Source organism: Mytilus californianus, unplaced genomic scaffold (genome assembly GCF_021869535.1).
Source record: "Mytilus californianus isolate M0D057914Y unplaced genomic scaffold, xbMytCali1.0.p SCAF_8, whole genome shotgun sequence".
NCBI lineage: Eukaryota > Metazoa > Mollusca > Bivalvia > Mytilida > Mytilidae > Mytilus > Mytilus californianus.
Genome location: NW_026262734.1, coordinates 46,068,527 through 46,090,026, shown reverse-complemented (window position 1 = coordinate 46,090,026; position 21,500 = coordinate 46,068,527). Strand labels below are relative to the sequence as shown.

The 21,500-nt window shown below is 32.6% G+C and overlaps 1 long non-coding RNA gene across 3 annotated transcripts in view; it reads right to left on the bottom strand.

Annotated features, from left to right (window-relative positions):
• Positions 1–21,500, bottom strand: part of LOC127711138 (uncharacterized) — a 94,234-nt gene that overhangs the window by 25,478 nt on the left and 47,256 nt on the right. Inside the window, exon 1 of one of the 3 annotated variants that reach the window (XR_007986509.1) lies at positions 213–329. The exons of the other annotated variants lie outside the window; for them this stretch is intronic. This is a non-coding gene — a long non-coding RNA (uncharacterized LOC127711138). Of the gene's footprint in view, positions 1–212; positions 330–21,500 lie in introns of those variants that run through there. 3 annotated transcript variants of the gene reach the window in all.

Below are 21,500 nucleotides of genomic sequence, written 5' to 3'. Positions count from 1 at the left end.
CTATGATTTCTAGACAAATGATACACAATACAGTTACGGAAAATAACAACATGACCATTGACAAATAAAATAGCTCAAATACAAAAATCAGAAATGCGGAATCATTTTCAATCAAATTTGTATTATTTTAATATGAAATAAAAAAAATTAATTTATCATACTTTGAAATTTATAAAAAGATAAATGAAGATTATTATTTAGTGAATACATACCATTTGCAACGTAAATAACCCAAACTATACCAACAAGACACCCTAATCTGACGTTAAATAGTTTTGTCATGTCTTCAGTGTAACGCTACAATCTGCAGTGAAACGCTTGAAATTAAAGTTCCAACTGATTGATGCATTGAAAGTTTGCATAAATACATTGTTTTCAATAAATTGGATAGGACTAGATTTTAAATAGATAGTTGATTGTAAAATGAATGTGTCATACGACCGTTAAGTTTTCATTAATCTTTAATGCAAATTTCTTTCTATTTATTCGAATTGCTTTGATGAATTCTTTGATGACAACAACATGAAAAACATATAAGCTGCGTCGGATAGAAATCGACCGTATGCAATTTCACGTATACTTGTATATGTATAAGACTTTGATTGATTTTGGAACCTTCAAATACAAAGTAAAAGATGAATTCTGGTCTGTTTTGCAGGGTTCTTATATCAACTCTATTATCAAACAGTTACAGACATTGCATAGAGATATTTCAGCCCGAAATAAAATAACAGAGGTATTTATATTCATTAGCATAAGTACGGTAGGTATAGTGTGCGGCTGAAATCGTTTTTTTTTTTTCGAGTGAATCGGTCCACTTTTTTCGAGTGTTGATCAGGTTTTTTCGAGTGATATTACATGCGATCAGATCGATTTACTGTTATTTTTCGTATATTACAGTTTGATTCATGACTGTTCATCTTATTCTAAATACGACTAATTTTTTTAGCACATACGATGCACAACTTCCTTGTAGTTTACTTACAGTTCAGTGTTTTACATTGTCCGTGTTTTTTTGAGAGCAACATTTAAAACGTGCGAGTTTTTAAACAAATGGTCCAGGTTTTATAACGAAAATGCGAATAAGAAAGAAGGCATTTTTGGGCTTAAAAACTGATTTTCTAGTTTGTAACTGTAATTTAGCGAAGGACAATATTATACATTCCTAATAAGTCACAAACATATTACTATGTTGATCAAATTTAAACCTTTTCAATTTAATGATAATTTTATGATCTGACAGATGACCATAACCTTGCAGTATTAAGATATATTAGAAATTACTGGATTGTTTGTAAAACTGTCTTTATAACCAAAAAGAGGGAACTCATAACCTTTTCAATAATATTTCATGCTATATTTTGTTTTTATAGTAAATAATATTTTGATTTCTATATATCACAATGGCGAAACCTTAAGTTTTAAAAATAGTGGTGAGAAAAATAATGTCCCAAGTCAGGAGCATGTAATTCAGTGGTTGTCTTTGGTTCATGTACGTCATATTTGTTTTTTGGTTTTATTTTGTATTGTATAAATTAGGCCGTTAGTTTTCTCGTTTTAATTATTTCCCATTTTTAATGTCTTGTACTTTATAGCTATCTATATGGTATGGGTGTTCTCATTGTTGAATGCCGTACGGTAACCTATACTTAATCTTATCTTCTTCATTTGTACTGTTGTGGATAGTTGTCTTATTGGCATTTATACCACATCTATTTATTTTTATATATATGTTTGTACTCACATAAATGTTGTTTACATCACGAATATTTACTGCATGATACAAAATCGGTACGCTAACATGAGGATTGTTCACATCACGTAATTCTACTCTATCAATATCCGTATGTTTGGATCGATATAACATGTGTACCTGAGCATTGACTTGTTGGATAGTTCCACCATGTTGACATAGGCGTGGACATGATCTATCCACATATACCTATGCCGGTGCCGTTGCAATTTATAAGATGTGGCAAACAATAACATATACAAATGAACGATGCTTTATATGGAATGTACGTGTTACGTTAACTATTTATAACAAACTTGTTAAATGCATTGGTTTCGTGCTTTGAAAAGTACTTTATTTGAACCTTTCATTGTTTTTTAAACGTAAATGCATTTACATATAGCATGTTAAGTCATTGATATTTTTTGTATTTACTCGATCAGAACCCGAACCGCACTCAAAAAGCCCGAACTTGCTCTCGAAAAAACACGGACACATAAAAATGAATTTCTTCTAAAAATGTGCTTCTCAATGCAATAACAAGAATTTTTATAGTGTCTGTATATCTGAATATATATAGAATCCAAATATACATTTCATCTGACATTTGCATTGGTATTTGTATAAAAATAGCTTTTTCTATATTTTGGAATAAAAGCATTGTAAAGCTAAATTTAATCTTTTGGAACACAAAATAATGTAGGGGTGATGATATCTTTTTATCACAAATACTAACTTACCTTGTATGATCTCGTATGTTAAGTTCAAACATCTATTTCACATCTTTCAAGAAAAGAAGTCTGTTTGTTTACATTTTTGATCATATTCACTCGAATACTCTTGTATCGTACAGTTTATGCGCTTTTAAATTTGACCCTGTTTAGCCGAACAATTTTCTGTGTAAGAGTTATCTCTCAGTACACTGTTTATCATGTGTGTGCATCTCCTCCGTAACCAAAAAGATATCGGCAAAATTCTTTTTCTTCTTTGTTCGTTACATCTTCAGGAATTTTTGGCTGATTTGGATCGAAGCGATCCGATGAAATCTTATAGGAGTTATCTACCTTTACCTAATAAATTTGTCGTTATGTTTTTGTAACTCATAAACCGTTAGCCGTATAACCCTAGAGTCTTTTTATTTGAGTACCCTATGTCCTACCTTAGAAAATGAGTTCAAGGCCAAAGGTCAAGGTCATGTTTTCAATTTTGTCTTTCCCTTATTTTTGCATTTTCTCTGACACTTTTAAAGATATATAGAAAAGAACTAGTGCAAAATGTTCGCTTTATTGTGATGAAGATATGACACATATGGTCTAAAACAATCCATTGACATCTTATAGGAGTTATTGCCCCTGAAATGTTTAATTTAAGGTTATTTGAATATTTCTTCAACTTGGTTCATAATAACGCCATAGGGTCTTTTGCAAAATGTTTGGTGACATATGACCTTAAAAAATTTCAACCGGAAGTGACCCTGAGGAAACCGGAAGGAGCCATTTCTGCACTTATTTCAAGGAAAAGTACTGAGAATCCATATATTTTTTTTAATAAACATACATAAACTAATCATTTGAAACCGGGATTGACCTTGGATAAATCGGAAGTGGAAAATAATCTACTTTATTACAGGCAAAAATATATAGAAACCATATATTTTTGGAAACAGTGTAAATACAGCTATCATATGAGACCGGAATTGACATTTTCTAAACCGGAAGTTGACAATTATCTCCCTATTTTAGGCAAAAGTATAAAGAAACCATATATTTTTGGAATCAATGTGAAAGAAGCTCTCATATGAGACCGGAAGTGACATTCACTTAACCGGAAGTAGCCATTAGCCCTTATTTCACACGAAAGTATAAAGAAACCATTTATTTATCGAATCAGTATGATGAAACATATGATTGGTCGCAATAATAACTTTCAGAAAACCGGAAGTAGCTTCTTATCATTTATTTAGAAAATTGATGTGGAAAGACCTTCAATTGTTCTCTGAACAATTGGTTTTTAATTGTTGATGGTTGTCTCTTAAGATAAAGGATACTACAGATACAGTTAAGTCTGCCTCATATCTTGACTTACATCTAGAAATTGACAATGAGGGTCGGTTGAAAACAAAACTTTACGACAAAAGAGATGATTTCGGCTTCCCAATTGTGAACTTTCCATTTCTATGTAGCAACATTCCAGCAGCGCCTGCATACGGAGTATATATCTCCCAATTGATACGATATTCCCGGGCTTGTGTTTCCTATCATGATTTCCTTGATAGAGGATTGCTGCTCACAAGGAAGCTATTAAACCAAGAGTTCCAAATGGTGAAGTTGAATCATCCCTTCGTAAATTTTACGGACGCCATCACGAGTTGGTTGACCGTTATGGAATAACCGTTTCACAGATGATATCGGATATGTTCCTTATGTCGTAACTACAATATCTTTCCCTTTTCACGAATGTGACTTACCGAATTAGACTATTTACCGGATTTGTAATAACAAAAGCAACTCGACGGGTGCCACATGTGGAGCAGGATCTGCTTACCCTTCCAGAGCACCTGAGATCACCCCCAGTTTTTGGTGGGGTTCGTGTTGCTTAGTCTTTAGTTTTCTATGTTGTGTCATCTGTACTATTATTTGTCTGTTTGTCTTTTTATTTTTGGCCATGACGTTGTCAGTTTGTTTTCGATCTATGAGTTTGACTGTCCCTCTGGTATCTTTTGTCCCTCTTTTATGCATCTTTCAAGATAATTAGGTGGTTATTTGAAATCACCGACCTTAGGCTCGTTGTATGCTTTTAAGGAATCAACGCAGATATATTGTATCTTCTTTATATAGAACACAACTCAGTTTCAATGTTCTTTCGGTACAAAATAAAACCTCCAATTTTATCATTAAATTGGTTAAAGTCCAACCTCTGAACTCGACTACTGTGTTTAGTCTATCTAAGGGGAAATCCAACAACTGAGAAATAATTGGTACCCTTTTAAAGTGTTGTTGCATCATTAAGTGTTTTGTTGTTTTTCCAACGGTTCGTATAACCTGCTAATTTTGGCGGTCTTCATTCCAAGATACAATATAAAAATAAGAAGATGTGGTATGATTGCCAATGAGACAACTATCCACCAAAGTTCAAATGAATTGTGTGTAAGCAATGCAGGTTTTTGTTCATAGAAAATGTTCTTTGTATGTAGTGAGATGTAAATATGTCGGTGGTTTTTAATGATTACATTCTGTCCGTTTGCCAAATTATGTCAAATTTCTTTTCTCACATTTAGTCAGAAATAATAAACTGAAATAAATCCAAAGATCGTTTTAAGGAAATTGGAAACATTTAATAGAATACAAATGAACACTCATGCAATAGAAATGAAAAATATGTAATAAAAATAAAATATTATTCAATGAAAATGCATGTCTATATACATTCGAACTTCTTCAGTTACTTAGTTCTCGCTCAGGTTGTTATCAACTTCTGTCATGTAACAGTAGTCATCAGACTACCAGAAACAAACGTGTTTTATATATCTGGAACACTGGGGATAAGAATATGAAAAATAGGTTACAGAAACCCACCAATACAATAAAACTAGAATAAACTTTAGTAGCAAGCCAAATATAGGCCTGCACTTTGTACAGGTAGGCCACGTGTATAGAAAACCCAATGAGGAACAATAGCTGTGTGTATTACCTCTCCTGATGAAACAAGGGCACAAGATTTGCTGACGATATTATAATTGAACCCCATACAGTTTTCTCTATTCGAGCATATATGTCCACAACGTTGTTCATTGATCAATGTGTACTCTTCCAAAATTGTCATCATTGCTCGTGTATTGAACATACTGCATGTTCCAAACTTTCCAGGAAACGGTGCTGAAATTAAGTAAGTAAGTTTAACATATGTTAAACAACAAATATGAATATTACATATAAATACATACATTTTTAACTCTTCATTTCTAACTTATTTGTTTTCCTATCGAAGGTCGGTGGTTTTCTCCGGGCACTCTGGCTTCCTCCACCAATAAAAACTGGCCGCCACGAAATAGCCCAAAAGCGGTGCTTAAAATTGGCGTTAAAACACCAAAAATCAAATCAAATCTAACTTATTTGACCTATTTGTAACTAAAAATCTATACTACTAAAGGAAGAGACCGATTTCATTGAGCCGCAACTCCTCAGAAACCATTCAAAGTCGGAAATATTTGTGATATGACGCATAAATGAAGTGTTTTGTACTTCCTAAATTGTCTTTTATACAATCTTTTTTCAACAGAAAAATGCTCAGTCGACGTACTGCCCGCGAAATCCAAGTGAAAGTAGGATAGAAAATAGGACAGTTAGGCCTATAAGGATCCTGTATTGTATTGTAAGTGCATCATTTTGCTAAATTAAACGACATCCACCCTTTTTACTCAGGTGCAGAACTGTCCAAAAATGAAATGGGCGTTCAACGTGTCGAAGTGATTATTCCCCCTTTTGATGTGTAAACACAGGCACCCGACGTCCGGACCCCTCCCCACTTTTTCTGTGTAAACACAGGCACCCGACGTCCGGACCCCTCCCCCTTTTTATGTGTGTTTTGACTTGCCCAATTGTACCGCGATTTCGCGGGCAATTTCTAGTATGAATAATATGAAACGCCATATATAAGTTTATGGGTCATTTATCATCCTACACAAACATAATTTCAACATACGATCTTCAACTACAGTCAAACCTGCCTTAACGGTCACCTCGTTTCAGCGGTCACATGCCTCTAACAGTCACTTTCAGACTCTCCCAAACGTTTTCTCTATAGAATTTAACTCAAACCTGCAGTCACCTGTCTAACCTGGTCAGCGGTCACCTATTTGTGTTTTCATTTCGACTTTTAAGAACGGTCATTTTAATATTTTTAGATACCGAAATAATCATGACGAAAATTTTTGTGTTCAGTATGGAAGTCAAAATGAAAATCGGAACCCATTTTCAACCGAGATTCTGCAATAGGAGGTGAATTCGTGAATTCCTTGTGTTCCACTCCTTTCCGTTTCCATTGAAAACCGTATCACCGACTTATTTTTTCACGTCGGAATATTAATATTTTGAATGTTTTCTTCACGTTTACAGCGCTGGAATCCGCCTTTTTTCATTGACGCAAGATCTATAACTCTACCGATTGAAAAGACTAAAACAATTTGCCCCGACACCGACCATAGGCGATCTCGGATTCAAATTTTTTTCGAAACCTCATTCAAATGTCACCTTTCTTGAGCGGTCACTTTTGATACTTCCCAAGAGTGACTGCTTAATACAGGTTTGAATGTATAGACTAAGAACTATTCATTATTCCAAGTCCTTCATTGTCTTTTGTCTTGTAAGTTGTGAATATGACAGATTCGCCGCTACAAAAGATGGAAAGATCATATCCAGTGATTGATTTTTAAAAAGATTGATTGCAAATACTCTACCGGCACGAAAACGAAAAACAAAAACAAAAGAATAACAAATAAAAAACCGCAACAACAATAAGAATAAAACTTTATGATAGGTGTAGTTTCATTTTTACTACTATAACACGAGGAGTATTTATGTTTATATGATAACTAGCATTTCAAATATCCCAGTGAACTTGCTATCAAAGACATCACTGATATTAGAAGGTCTGCTTCGTGTCTTGTTACTTTTCTAAAAATGGACTTCACCAAGCTAGACTCTTTGACAAACCAATATGGATTTAGTCTCCCCACTGTCAACTTCTTATTTCTTAGTTGTTACATATGCTTTGCAACATTTTATGGCGTTAAATAATCTCAATATATGTGTTACTCTTCAGCATGTTCACATTTTAAGGACTTTAAACAACCCAAGCCACTACTACAAAACCCACAAAATTGTCAGAAATAACAATTACTATGTTGATGTGCATAAGGTATCCGCTGCTTGAGAGAGAAACATATAGTATATGTAGGCAAAATCCCAAAATAAGGAATGCATTCAGCTTTGCTAGGTTTATAATTCATAATTCATTATTGATAATTCAAGCACATTCCAAGATATACAAAATGAGGTTAAAGTTATATCTTTGAATGAGAAACTGACGGTTCTTATGATCTGAATATCTGATTTAGATATAGATAACAGATTTAAATGAAGAAAATTTGATTAGAAATGACTCAAAACGTTAAATCAGGGTGGAATAATAGAAGGATTTCTTGATTAATATTCTATGAAATGATGTCAAAAAGTTTCGAGGTAGATTTGTTTAAAGCTTGAAGACTGTATATAAAAAAACCTGGAATTCTAAAATTTTTAATTCGGTTTCGATAGCAATACAAAAAACTGCTTCATGAAGTGTGAAGTCATAATAGAAGAAAAATATCCCTGTTTTTGTTAATACGAAGAGATCCAAAGACAGGTACATACACCATTTGTCAACCTGTAAAAACCCAAAGTTCTGCGAAAAAGGAAAGTTAATACAAAAGATGTTTCATTAACTCCAAACATTTAAAGGGCTGATAGAATTCTTCGATATTTAATTAAAAACAGCACTTGACGAGGGTTCTGAATTGGAACAATATAATATCAAAATGAGAAAACGTGAAACAAGTGTGATAGTATCCTTTCCAGGATTTTATTTTAATTGAATAAAACAAGCTGTTTAAAAAAAATACATATACTTAATCTAGCAAAATTAGCAAATTTACCTTCAATGTAAATTATCCAGTTCCCAGAAGCACCATATGACGTCATAATCCCAGTTGACGTTATGACAAAGGGCTCCGGATCTGTCCAATTGTAGACTTCATCCACATAAAGAGAAAGTCCCTTTCCAAGGCTAAAAATACCATTTTCCCATGCTATCCAGATTGGATGAAAGTTAGGACAATCAACATGTTCAAGTAGTCCTGGAATAAAGCTGCTCACAAGGTCTTCAATAACGCCATCTTTGTTACGACGCACAACAACTTTTTCTGGGTGTGATTTAGGATACAAGACAATTTCATATATTCCTTGATCTGGCGACTTCCTGTTGGTTTCTAGTAATATTATTCGAGCACCGTCACAACTATATTTCAATATGAGCGAATTTCCAGAGTGCCCATACTTATTCAAGTATTTGATACGATCTATATAATTGAAACCTTCTATCATTGAGATATAACCAGAATCTGGTGTATGTAACTCGATTTGATATTGGTATCCTGTAAAAAAATAAATGAAAATGTAGAAAATCGTGAAAATGCGGTTTATCTTGTTATCGGAATTTGGTGGCGTCATGATGACTTCTTTAACGAGACCCAGAGAATGGATTTTTCTAACTTCTAGCCCAAACATGTAAGCTTATTTCAGGAACAGTTTGATAAATTATCAAGCGCATAAACTATATCAAAAACGTTTTGCCATACAGTAGATTCTATCGTCGTACCCTTTCTGTAGGATATCACATTTTTGATTAAACTAAAATCATCAAAAAACGCTATAAACATTTACGGTCCCACATTCTGTAGATACCTATATTTTTGCATTGCACAAGGTCATGTTTTTCTCGGACTGTTTATGGGGTCTTTACACTAAATGCATTGGGTATGTACTGATTGAAATTCTTCTAGCCTTAGATACTTGCTTTTTTATCAGTTGTCATTGGCTTTGAACTAGCTTTCAGTAACTGCAAGTACTATTAGATCTGTACTTTGTGTCTTAAGTCCTTTTTTAAGAAGATTTATGTTTGTTTTGTGTCGACTTGATGAGTCGAGCCTTTTTCAACTGATCTTTATATTTTGTACTTTTGTTGTGCTGTTACACCACTGTCAAATATAGGGTATGTGTTGCGCACCCTGCAAACACGTTTGACCCCTCCACATTCTGTATACGGCTGTCCAAAGTCAGGAGCCTGCAATTCAGTGGTTGTCGTCGTGTGTTGTGTAGTAGCATATTTGTTTTCTCTTTTTTTTTTAAATTGTTTTACATTTGTCATTTCGAGGCCTTTTAGAAAGAGCTACACTGAAAACTACAACATATGCATCACAAACTCCAGAAATAAATCGGACGATGAATTTAGGTGCTATTTAGATTAAGACATGCGAAAATATGTCTATAAGGACAGAACACATATTTCGAATCAATCTTCCTAAAAGTATGGGGGTCTTAAATATTTGTATATCATCGACTGTGGTAATCAGTCTACCACTCAACCCTACTGACGCAGTTCTTGCGTAATGAAGTTCGCGTATATTGTGTGTATGGTCGCGCGTAATGTTCAGTTGAGTTATGTAAGCGCCTTTAAACATGGGGGATCTGTAACACAGAAAATAGTCTGCAATGTATATAACCCAACTATACCAAAAATACTTTACACCCTTATCTGAATTTAAAGTTTTGTCATGTCTTCAAATTATGTATCACATTTATCTTCAGTCGAATTCTCGGATTTAAGAATCCAACTGATTAATGCATCAAGAATATTCATCAATACATTGTAATCAAGAAATTGACCAGATTATAGATGAATAATTAATTGGAAAACGAATTTGTCATACGATCAAGAGGTTTTCATTAATCTTTGAGACAGGTGTCTATCTTTTATTATAAATGCTTTCATGAATTCTTTGGTGAATCAATCACACCATGCACAATATCTTTCCGACAACTTTAACTCACCCATGGTTTGTTTACAAACAAAACTTTGAATATGTCATTTTGTATTTATAGTCAGGATTTTAGAAAGTTTAATATGACATCTATACGAGCTTTCTATATACTTCGCTGTTTATAAGGATTTTTGTGCAGTATTTGTATCTAATATTAAGACAGGAGCTTCTCAATGTTCTTTTTCTATGTTAAAACAAAAGTAAAAGAGACAGAAATCGTTATTTTCTAAAATCTCTCCTATCGTAAAAGATGATTGTGTTACAGTGGTATTATCAGACTATCTGGAAATTCCAATATCTTTGGTTAACAATTCTGCACATCAGAACAATGTTTTTTATGCTTTAGCTGCTGAAACAGCAATATATTTGCCGTGAAGATTGGACAAAGCACCCACATTCAGAGATTTCCTCAAAGGTTGAGAAACCCTTGTGATCATTATATATTTCATAATAGTTTGGAATACCTTTCCGAATCCTAAAGTGAACTTTTTTTCAGTATTAAGCACTAAAATAAAATGCTTTTCTCCCTATAACAGCGTGTATGTTTCTTTATTTGATCGATCTATACATTTCTTCAGTGACGTTTCAGCTTTCACATTGTATTAATTCATAATCAGTTGAGAGGGGTGTGTGTAGAAGACACACATATATATGTATAATGACCTCGTTATAAGGGCGTTTGTAATAAATCATTGTTCATCCAATTAAATCTCCAGAATGCATCTTAACCTGGCTTAAAGTTAAAGACGACAAAAATGATTGACGTATTCCTTTTGCAATTCATTGCGGTATTGATATCTGTTCTAAACACAATATTTGTACAATTGTTAATTTCACATATATTTTGGAAGAAAAAAATCTTGAAAGTTTTTCTAAAAAACATTTGGCAACAAAAACAATTGCGAAAATAACTGTTTATGAAACAGCTTTCGCGCATAATGTAGAGTCTGAGAAAAGATGACGACAGACAGCCAGAACGAAAACATATAACACAACAAAGTTATTTATTAAAACGGTTTTATTAGTTTTTAAATTGTTATAAACTATTAAACAATAACCATAATATGCCAACTAAATATTCGGCCATCTTTATTTCTTTGTGAAAAGTTAAAAACAATGAACATGTTTGTTTTATTGTGCATCACCTCCGAAAATTAAATCATAACTACTAGTAAATTTTGTTGGCTGAGATTGATTGCATGAAGATGTTAAGGATGACTATTGACATAAAAATCTTTGAAAATATGGTTTGATTTCAACTTAAACAATTTTCCACTAAACCAAATGCTGTGGATGTACGCAACTATTTGTCAACGTTCGGCCTTTGAAATAAGATGCCCCCAGGAATTTCATCTCTACTAGTGATATCTGTCTAAACCATGTTGGTAAAATAGGTCGATAAATAATATTTTTGATAATTCATCCCACCAAACCATATAGTAAAATTTCCCTGTTGTTATCTAATTACCAGGACATATGAGACCCGGTCTAAATAGTCATACGCGGCACGTCACAATGGGGTATTCGTTTATGATTGCATCAGATAATTAATAATATTATTTAAACTTTCGTATTCATAATGAACTTTTTAGTGTATTAAAGATCAGTTCCGGAGTTACAAAGCATCAACAAAGTTACAGTTAGCACTCATGCGTATCGTAATACAGGATAATAATATTACACGCTTATCTATAATTAGCTGAAACATTAGGGATTTTGTTTTGCATAAAATGTACACGTAGTGATTTAACTAAGATACGCTATATCAAGAATCACACTATCGTGATTTTTCAGAGCCATTTACAGATGTTACGTTGATAAAAATATATATAGGAAGGACAGCGTATGATTCTGTCTGAAGTGGACAAAAATTAAATATAAGTATGTACTAACTGATATAATTCAAAAGTATAAAAAAAATCATATGAAACAGGTATTTTCAAATGATTTATTTTCGATTAATTTTAACATTTATTTATCCCGGGTTTATATAATAGTATAGAAGAGGGGTGGTTTGAAATAAACATGTTTTTAATTTCTTATCACGCCAACGTCCATCACGGAACAGTGAAGTTCTGATGAAACAAACGGTGTACTTCAAAGTTTAGCTTCCAAAGGGGAAATTATTAGACTTAATACGATTAATACATGGACCTTTTTCGAGAAGGGGTATTTTAAACATATATGCGTTGGTACAGGTCCAGTGGCTTGTTTTTTTTTTCAGTCCCGTGAGGTGTCTTGAAAGCAGGTATACATGTATGTAAAAATATTTAAAGCGTTGCCAGATTTATTTGTGTAAATAAAAGGAGATGTAGGGTATCATAAATAAGACAGTAACCGATATACGGTAGATAATTGTGAATAATTTTAGAAAGACTTTTAAAAATATGCAATCAACACAAAATCCCTTTAATAGCAAAATTAATCACATAAATTAAGGAGAACTTAATGCAATGAACAAGAACGAACTGAGAAAACAACAATTACAGCTTCATGTACATGTTTGTATTATAATGTTCTGACAACAAATGGTATATAGTTGAACTTTGATCGATGCATGTGAATATTGCTGTCAAATGTTTAACACCATAATTTTAGTAAATATGTTTTGCAGCGGTCAGAAAATTGGCCAGTTAGATATTTATAACATAATAATAAGAAGATGTGGTATGATTACTAATGAGTAAATTATCCACCAATGACAAAATGACATAGATGTTATCATATATACGTCACCCTACGGTATTTAACAATGAAAAAAAATATGATACCGCATTGCAAGCTTTAAGAGGATCCTACATGACAAAAGTAAAAGAAATCAAACGACAAACCAACGGCATGTCATTGATTTATGTATAATACTAGGCAACAAACGAACACAATGAAATTCAGGATCATGATTTTGATACAGGCACACAACCAAGTTGGCGGTGTTAACTATGTTTGCGGGCGCCCAACCCAACCCTTACCTTGGACAGTGGTATCAAAGCGGAACATACATCAATAAAAGTGCTGTTCCTTTGCTTTTTTTGTTTATGCTGTGCATATACTGATTTTGTGTGCTGGATGGATAACCCCATTTTCTATTATGTAAGAACTAACTGTAAAAACTAGCTGAAAAAGGGAGTGTCTCATTGGATTGATACAAAGTTAAAATAATAAAAACAAGAAGACCAATATAAAGACAGGAAGTAACAGTCACAGAGTCGAACATATATTTAATTTACCTCATAACATGCCAATTTGTCAACTTTTTTCAAAACCGACTTTAAACCGATTTACTCCTTAAAATGTTTCCAGCAGAAACTGTGTACCCTTATAAACTTATGGAACTGCTTAAGTAGGATATAGGGACAATTAGTTCCTGTATAATAAAGATTAATTGGGATCTAAAACGTTTGTGAGTTGTATGGTTTATCGGAACAATTTATGAAAGATATTTCTCAACCACAACCAAATAAACAAAGAGTAAAAGTGACCTGTCTACTGCAAATTTGATTTATAAAAATTCTACCGAAATAAGAGCAGGCAAAAACGCAGGTGATATAAAAAAAAACAAGCTCTATTCAGGGGGGGGGGGGTAAAAATCACAACGTACATTGTCAAAATGAAATTTGTAACCCTTAAAATACTCTATTCCACTTTTTAAATGCAGAGCAATATTTTGAATGGATGTAACTACAAAACAAAACAAAAGGCTAAAACAAACAAAAAACAATTCAACATAATGAGCTATAAAACGGCAAGCTTTTTAGAAAAGCTTTTACTTGTTTCTAAATCATCAGTCCACGAAAATTTTCATACCCAAATACATGACAGAATTAAGATATAAAAGTTTGAAATTAAAACACTATGATATCTAGACAACAGATACACAACACAGTTACAGAAAATTACAACATGACCATTGTCAAATAAATAGCTCAAATACAAACATAAGAAATGCGGAATCATTTTCAATCAAATTTATATTATTTTGATATGAAATCAAAAAATGTAATTTATCATACTTTAAAATTTTTAAAAAAAATGAAGGTTATTATTTAGTGAATACATACCATTTACAATGTAAAAAACCCAAACTAACCAAAAAGTATCAAACACCCTTTGTCTGACGTTAAATAGTTTTGTCATGTATTCAGTGTAACGCTACAACCTGCAGTAAAACGCTTGACATTAATTAAAGTTCCAAATGATTGATGGATTGCGAGTTTGCATAAATACATTGTTTTCAATAAGTTGGATAGGACTAGATTTTGAATAGATAGTTGATTGTAAAAAGAATGTGTCATACGACCTTAAAGTTTTCATTAATATTTAATGCAAGTTTTTTTCTTTTTATTCGAATTGCTTTGATGAATTCTTTGATGACAACAACATGAACAATATATTATAGTGAATGACAAATCAAGAAAAAGTCGCTTATTTTAAGAGTTTAATCGAATACCTCACGGCTGAAATACCACATGATGATAGAGAATACATTATACTATCATGTTAGCCCTGTAGTAGAGTTTTCCCACGGTGCAGTTTTTTTTGTAAAATCGCAGTAATGCGTGATTTTTTTATTTTTTTCGTTTTCATTATCAAACACGGGAACGCTTATAATTAATTCCTGAATGAAGATATCACCAAATATTTGCTATGAAATGATAGAATAATGTATCAGCTTTCATTTCATATTAAAATTGAATATCATTTGAAAATACACATTGAGTGAATTTGAAGAATTTCAATTGTATGTGACATTTTTTTTTCAATTTTACCGTCTGTCAAAGTATTTTAAATTTCTTGCATACATCAACCGTAGTCGATTTTGACAAAAAAAATCGTGGAACACGAGTCATTTGAACGTGCCGATTATGTTTCAAATGACTAAAATTACCAGTGGTGAGTTTAATCTCCATAGATAACTTCAAGGACAAGGCGCTGCATCATTCAACATGTATTCTTAACTACTGGGTAAAATAAAAAATAACTTGCTTCTGATGCTTCAAATCAGCGGAACATGATGGTGCTTTCCAAAAACTAATAGAAAGTCTACATGATTATCTGTTTGTGAAAAAAGCATTTTCGTTGTCGTATAATCTGCTAGTTACATTTTGTTCCATTCTTCCAGATCCTTCATGATGCGTACAAAATTGTGAAAAGCAGTTTTCGATCGTTCGAAATTTCAATTTATTTCTATCTATTTCCGTATCAATTTCCGTCAAAATATAGTATTTCACGCCTTTACAATTTATTCCTACCTCTTTGATAATATTTTGCCTGGTTAGTAGATGACAAATATTTTCATATGGATAATGATTACAATGCACTCTTATGTGATACTGTACGGAAATGTTTACTTGGAGATTGTAAGAAATTTCTTTGTGCACCTGAAAATAAACAGGGGTTGATAAGATTTGTAGATGACTATGCACTCTTACAGGATGCGACACGTCGTCTTTATTAGGAATTGGCAAAAAAGACAACTACAAGGCGTCGAAATAAAACCCATGCATGTATCAAAATCTGCCAATCTAGCTGGTTCTAATATTGACACATCTGTTGCAGTGAAAAGTCAATTTATCCAGGATCAATATGACCCCAAAAGCAATGCTCAATCAGTACATGGTGATCTGAATAAACTCAAAGATGAAGCCGGCGTTTTCTCAGGGTGCTTACTTAGTGAGACTACCTCCTTCAGATACATCATTCAGACAGCACATTATTCGAGTGTACGTCCGGATGAATGCTTATATCGCCAAACCACCACCTAGGTCACCTTTGAAATATGAATATTGGGAATAGCTCCATAGTTTCAGTATGCTAGTATATTGAAAATGACCTTGGACTTTTCACACGACCTTGTTTGACAAAGGCAAAACTATTTGTAGCAAATCTGCCATATGCTACATACATAATTTGTCGTGCACCATCATTTGTTGTTCTCAGGGCAGTGGTGATTGTAGAAACCAGCTTACTCATTAGATTGTTTAAGAAGATTGCTACGATAAGGATGATGATTGAACTATTAATCTCAATGCCGAATATTTCAAGTCTTCTGCTAGTGGCCTCCGACTTGATACGGTTTGGTCACTCTCTCTCTCCAAAAAAAACAACACCAAAACCAATCAAAACAAAACAAACAAACCTGCCAGTGGTCTCGGACCTGGACGCAGTTGGTGCGTTTTTAAACTAACTGGAGATATTTTTGTATCGATTTTGTAGCGAATATTTGTATCGGAAGTATGACATGCCATGCATCCACCCTTTTGTTTTACTTAGTATTCGTTATCTTTTCAAATGAACGTGCATATTGATGTCTTGTGTTAGAGTATTATATACCTAAACAGCTTCTTTTGTAGCGTAATATCTCTGTGAATCGTGTTTGTTTGTAATTCACTTGTATATCGGACTTTCAAATCGGTTTTAGTCACGTCTGCTATATATGCCATTGTTTGTCTTGTTTTATAAAAAAGGGGGACACAAGTTCTCAAAATGCTATTGCTCTTGTACTAATTGACAAATTAAAAAACTTCATATACTATAGTGTTCATGCTGACATTTATGCATGAAGACTATTTTTTTTTATAGTTCCAAATTTATTTTGGGTTTAGATAATCAGTAATGAATTACATATTTTTTTCATTAAATCATGGATCGGGTGTTAACTTTACAGTACTTATTTCTCCTCTATTCTTTAGTGCATTTTAACAAAACTTTCCCCAAAATATCTTTATATGTTGTCATATATTTTTGCATTGCTAAATTTTAAATATGAATATTTTTTTCTCTCGATAATATCCGTAGATAAAGATATTTTGTTCACTATCTTACATGTTGGAAGCGAGGGTATACATCACTAATCTCTGGCAATCAGGCATAAACATGACAAGCTGAATTCGTGGAGTATTCCCAGAGCAGACTTTCATAGAAATAAATTCTCATTTATCATGATGGACTACCGAGAAATTGTCCAAAATGTCCAAAAATTGCAAGTATTTAAAATCTTATCTTTTGATCTTTGACCACAGTTTTCGGTCCATTAATTTTTTTAATTTACCTTACTTGTCACCGTACTATTAGCTACGTCGGATAGAAATTGACCTTCTGCAATTGCACGTATACAAGTATATGCATAAGACTTTGATTGATTTTGGAACCTTCAAATACAAAGTAAAAACGATGAATTTTGGTCTGTTTTGTAGGGTTCTTATATCAACTCAATTATCAAACAGTAACAGACTTTGCATAGATATTTTTCAGCCCAAAATAAGTTAACAGATGTATTGATATTTAGCATAAGTTTGATTTCTATCTGACATAGCTCATATTATTATAACACAAGTTTAATTCATCCATGGTCTAGATTCACAATCATCAAATGGACATTACAGTAGAGTATACTGAAATACCATGCAGTTTTGTTTTTCTATGTATTTATAATGGAAATTACAGTACAGTTGTATACTGAAATAGCATGCAATTCTGTTTATCTATGTATTTATGATTTAAACCCACTGTATGTATACTTTTTTATTGATGGTTGTTTTTTGTAGCTTGGTTTTTTTTTCAGTCCCGTACGTTGTTTTGGAAGCAGGTATACATGTATGTTAAAATATTTAAAGCGTTGCCAGATTTATTTGTGTAAATAAAAGGAGTTGAAAGGTATCATTAATAAGACAACAACCAATTAAACGCCAAAGCTCAACAAGGCCAGCACTCAGGTTTCTTCAATGGATACATGTCTTTACAATATTTCAAGCTCTAAATTTTCAGAAAAAATAGATAATTGTGGATAATTTAATAAAAATTGCAATAAACACAAAATCCCTTAAATAGCAAAATTAAAAACACAAATCAGGAAAACTCAAGATAATAAATAAAAATGAACTGAGAAAACAACAATAACAGCTTCATGTACATGTTTGTATTATAATGTTCTGATAACAAATGGCATACAGTTGAACCTTGATCGATGCATTTGAATAGTGCTGGCAAATGCTTAAAACCATAATTTTAGTAAATATGTTTTGCAACGGTCAGAAAATTAGCCAGTCAGATATTTATAACATAAAAATAAGAAGATGTGGTATGATTACAAATGAGTGAATTATCCATCAATAACAAAATGACATAGATTTTAGCATATATTCGTCACTCTACGTTATTTAACAATGAAATAAACCGTATTGCAACCTCTAACAGGATCCTACATGACAAAAGTAAAAACTTTCAAACGACAAAACCAACGGCATGTCATTGATTTATGTATAATACACAGCAACATACGAACACAATGAAATTCAGGATCATAATTTTGATACAGGCATACAGCAAACTTGGCGGTGTTAACTATATTGCAGGCGCCCAACCCACCCCTTACCTGGGACAGTGGTTTTTAAGCGCAACATCAATAAAATCGCTGTTCCTTTGCTTTTTTTGTTTTTGCTGTGCATGTACTGGTTTTGTGTCCTGGATGGATATCCACATATCCTTTCTTTTTTATTATGTAGGAACTAACTGAAAAAAAAACAGTTGAAAAGGGGTTGTCTCGTCGGATTGATACAAAGCTAAAATAAAAATAACAAGAAACCCAATATAAAAACAGAAAGTAACAGTCAGAGAGTCACACATGTTTTTACTTTATTTCATAACATGCCAATTTGTCAATTTTTTTCAGAACCGACTTTAAACCGATTTACTCCTTTAAAATTTTCCCGCAGGAACTATGTACCCTTATACAATACTGGAACCTGCTTAAGTAGGATATAGGGACAATTAGTTCCTGTATAATAAAGATTCATTGGGATCTAACACGTTTGTGAGTTGGTTTATCGGAACAATTTATGAAAGATATTGATCACACATTTCTCAAACACTTCCAAAAAAACAAAGAGTCAAAGTGACGTTTCTACTGAAAATTTGATTCATAAAATATTCTACCGAAATAAGTACAGCAAAAACGCAAGTGATATAAAAAATAAGCTCTGTCCAGGGGTTAAGAATCACCACGTTCATTGTCAAATAAAATAATATAGTGGCCTTCACTCTATTCCACTTTTTCTCCGAATTAAAATTTATATGCAGAGCAATTTTTTGAATAGTTGAAACTACAAAACAACTCAAAAGGCCAAAAACAATTCAACATAATAAGCAATAAAACGGCAAGCTTTTTAGAAAAGCTATTACTTGTTTCTAAACCTTAAAATACTATAGTCGCCTTCACTCTATTCCACTTTTCCCCCCAATTAAAATTTATATGCAGAGCAATATTTGGAACTACAAAACAGAACAAAAGGCCGAAAAACAATTCAACATAATCAGCTTCAAAACGGCAAGCTTTTTAGAAAAGCTATTACTTGTTTCTAAACCATCAGTTCAACAAAAAAAAAATACATGACAGAATAAAGATATATAAGTTTGAAATTAAAACACTATGATTGATAGACAACAGATACACAACACAGTTACGGTAAATAACAACATGACCATTGTCAAATAAAATAGCTCAAATACAAAAATAAGGAATACGGAATCATTTTCAATCAAATTTATATTATTCTAATATGAAATCAAAAAGTTTAATTTATCATACTTTAAAATTTATAAAAAAAATAAATGAAGATTATTAATTAGTGAATACATACCATTTGCAATGTAAATAACCCAAACTATACCAACTAGAGACCCTAATCTGACGCTAAATGGTTTTGTCATGTCTTCAGTGTAACGCTACAATCTGCAGTGAAACGCTTGAAACTAAAGTTCCAACTGATTGATGCATTGAAAGTTTGCATAAATACATTGTTTTCAATAAATTGGATAGGACTAGATTTTAAATAGATAGCTGATTGTAAAATGAATGTGTCATACGACCTTAAAGTGTTCATTAATCTTTAATGCAAGTTTCTTTATTTTTATTCGAATTGCTTTGATGAAATCTTTGATGACAACAACATGAACAATATATTAGCTGCGTCGGATAGAAATTGACCTTATGCAATTGCACGTATACATGTATATATATATATAAGACTTTGATTGATTTTGGAACCTTCAAATACAAAGTAAAAGGTGAATTTTGGTCTGTTTTGTAGGGTTCTTATATCAACTCAAATACCAAACTGTTAAAGACGTGGCATAGAGATTATTTTAGCTCGAAATAAGTTAACAGATGTATATATTGATATTCATTAGCATAAGTTTGATTTCTATCTGACGTAGCTCATATAATTATTACACAAGTTTAATTCATTCATGGTCTAGATTCACAATCATCAAATTGACATTACAGTACAGTATACTGAAATAGCATGCAATTCTGTTTTTCTATGTATTTATGATTTAAACCCACTGAATGTTTACTTTTTTATTGATGGTTGTTTTTTGTGTATTTTTCAAGATAATTAGGTGGTTATTTAAAAATCATCGACCATGGGCTCGTTGTATGCTTTTAACGAACCAACGCAGATATATTGTATCTCCTTTATATAGAACACAACTCAGTTTCAGTGTTGTTCTGGTACAAAGGGTCAAAGGGCTCAGGATCTGTCCAATTGTAGACTTCATCCACATAAAGAGAAAGCCCCTTTCCAAGGCTCAAAAAACATTTTCCCATGCTATCCAGATTGGATGAAAGTAAGGACAATCAACATGTTCAAGTAGTCCTGGAATGAAGGTGCTTAAAAGGTCTTCAATAACGCCATCTTTGTTACGACGCACAACAACTTTTTCTGGGCGTGATTTAGGATACAAGACAATTTCATATATTCCTTGATCTGGCGACTCCCTGGTGGAATCTAGTAATAATATTCGAGCACCGTCACAACTATATTTGAATACGAGCGAATTTCCAGAGTGCCCATACTTATTCAAGTATTTTATACGATCTATATAATTGAAACCGTCTTTCATTGAGATATGACCAGAATCTGGTGTATGTAACTCGATTTGATATTGGTATCCTGTAAAAAAATAAATGAAAATGTAGAAAATCGTGAAAATGCGGTTTATCTTGTTATCGGAATATTGTAGCGGCATGATGACACTCTTTGACTTCTTTAACGTGACCCAGAGAATGGATTTTTCCAAATTCTAGCCCAAACATGTAAGCTTATTTTAGGAACAGTTTGATAAATTATCAAG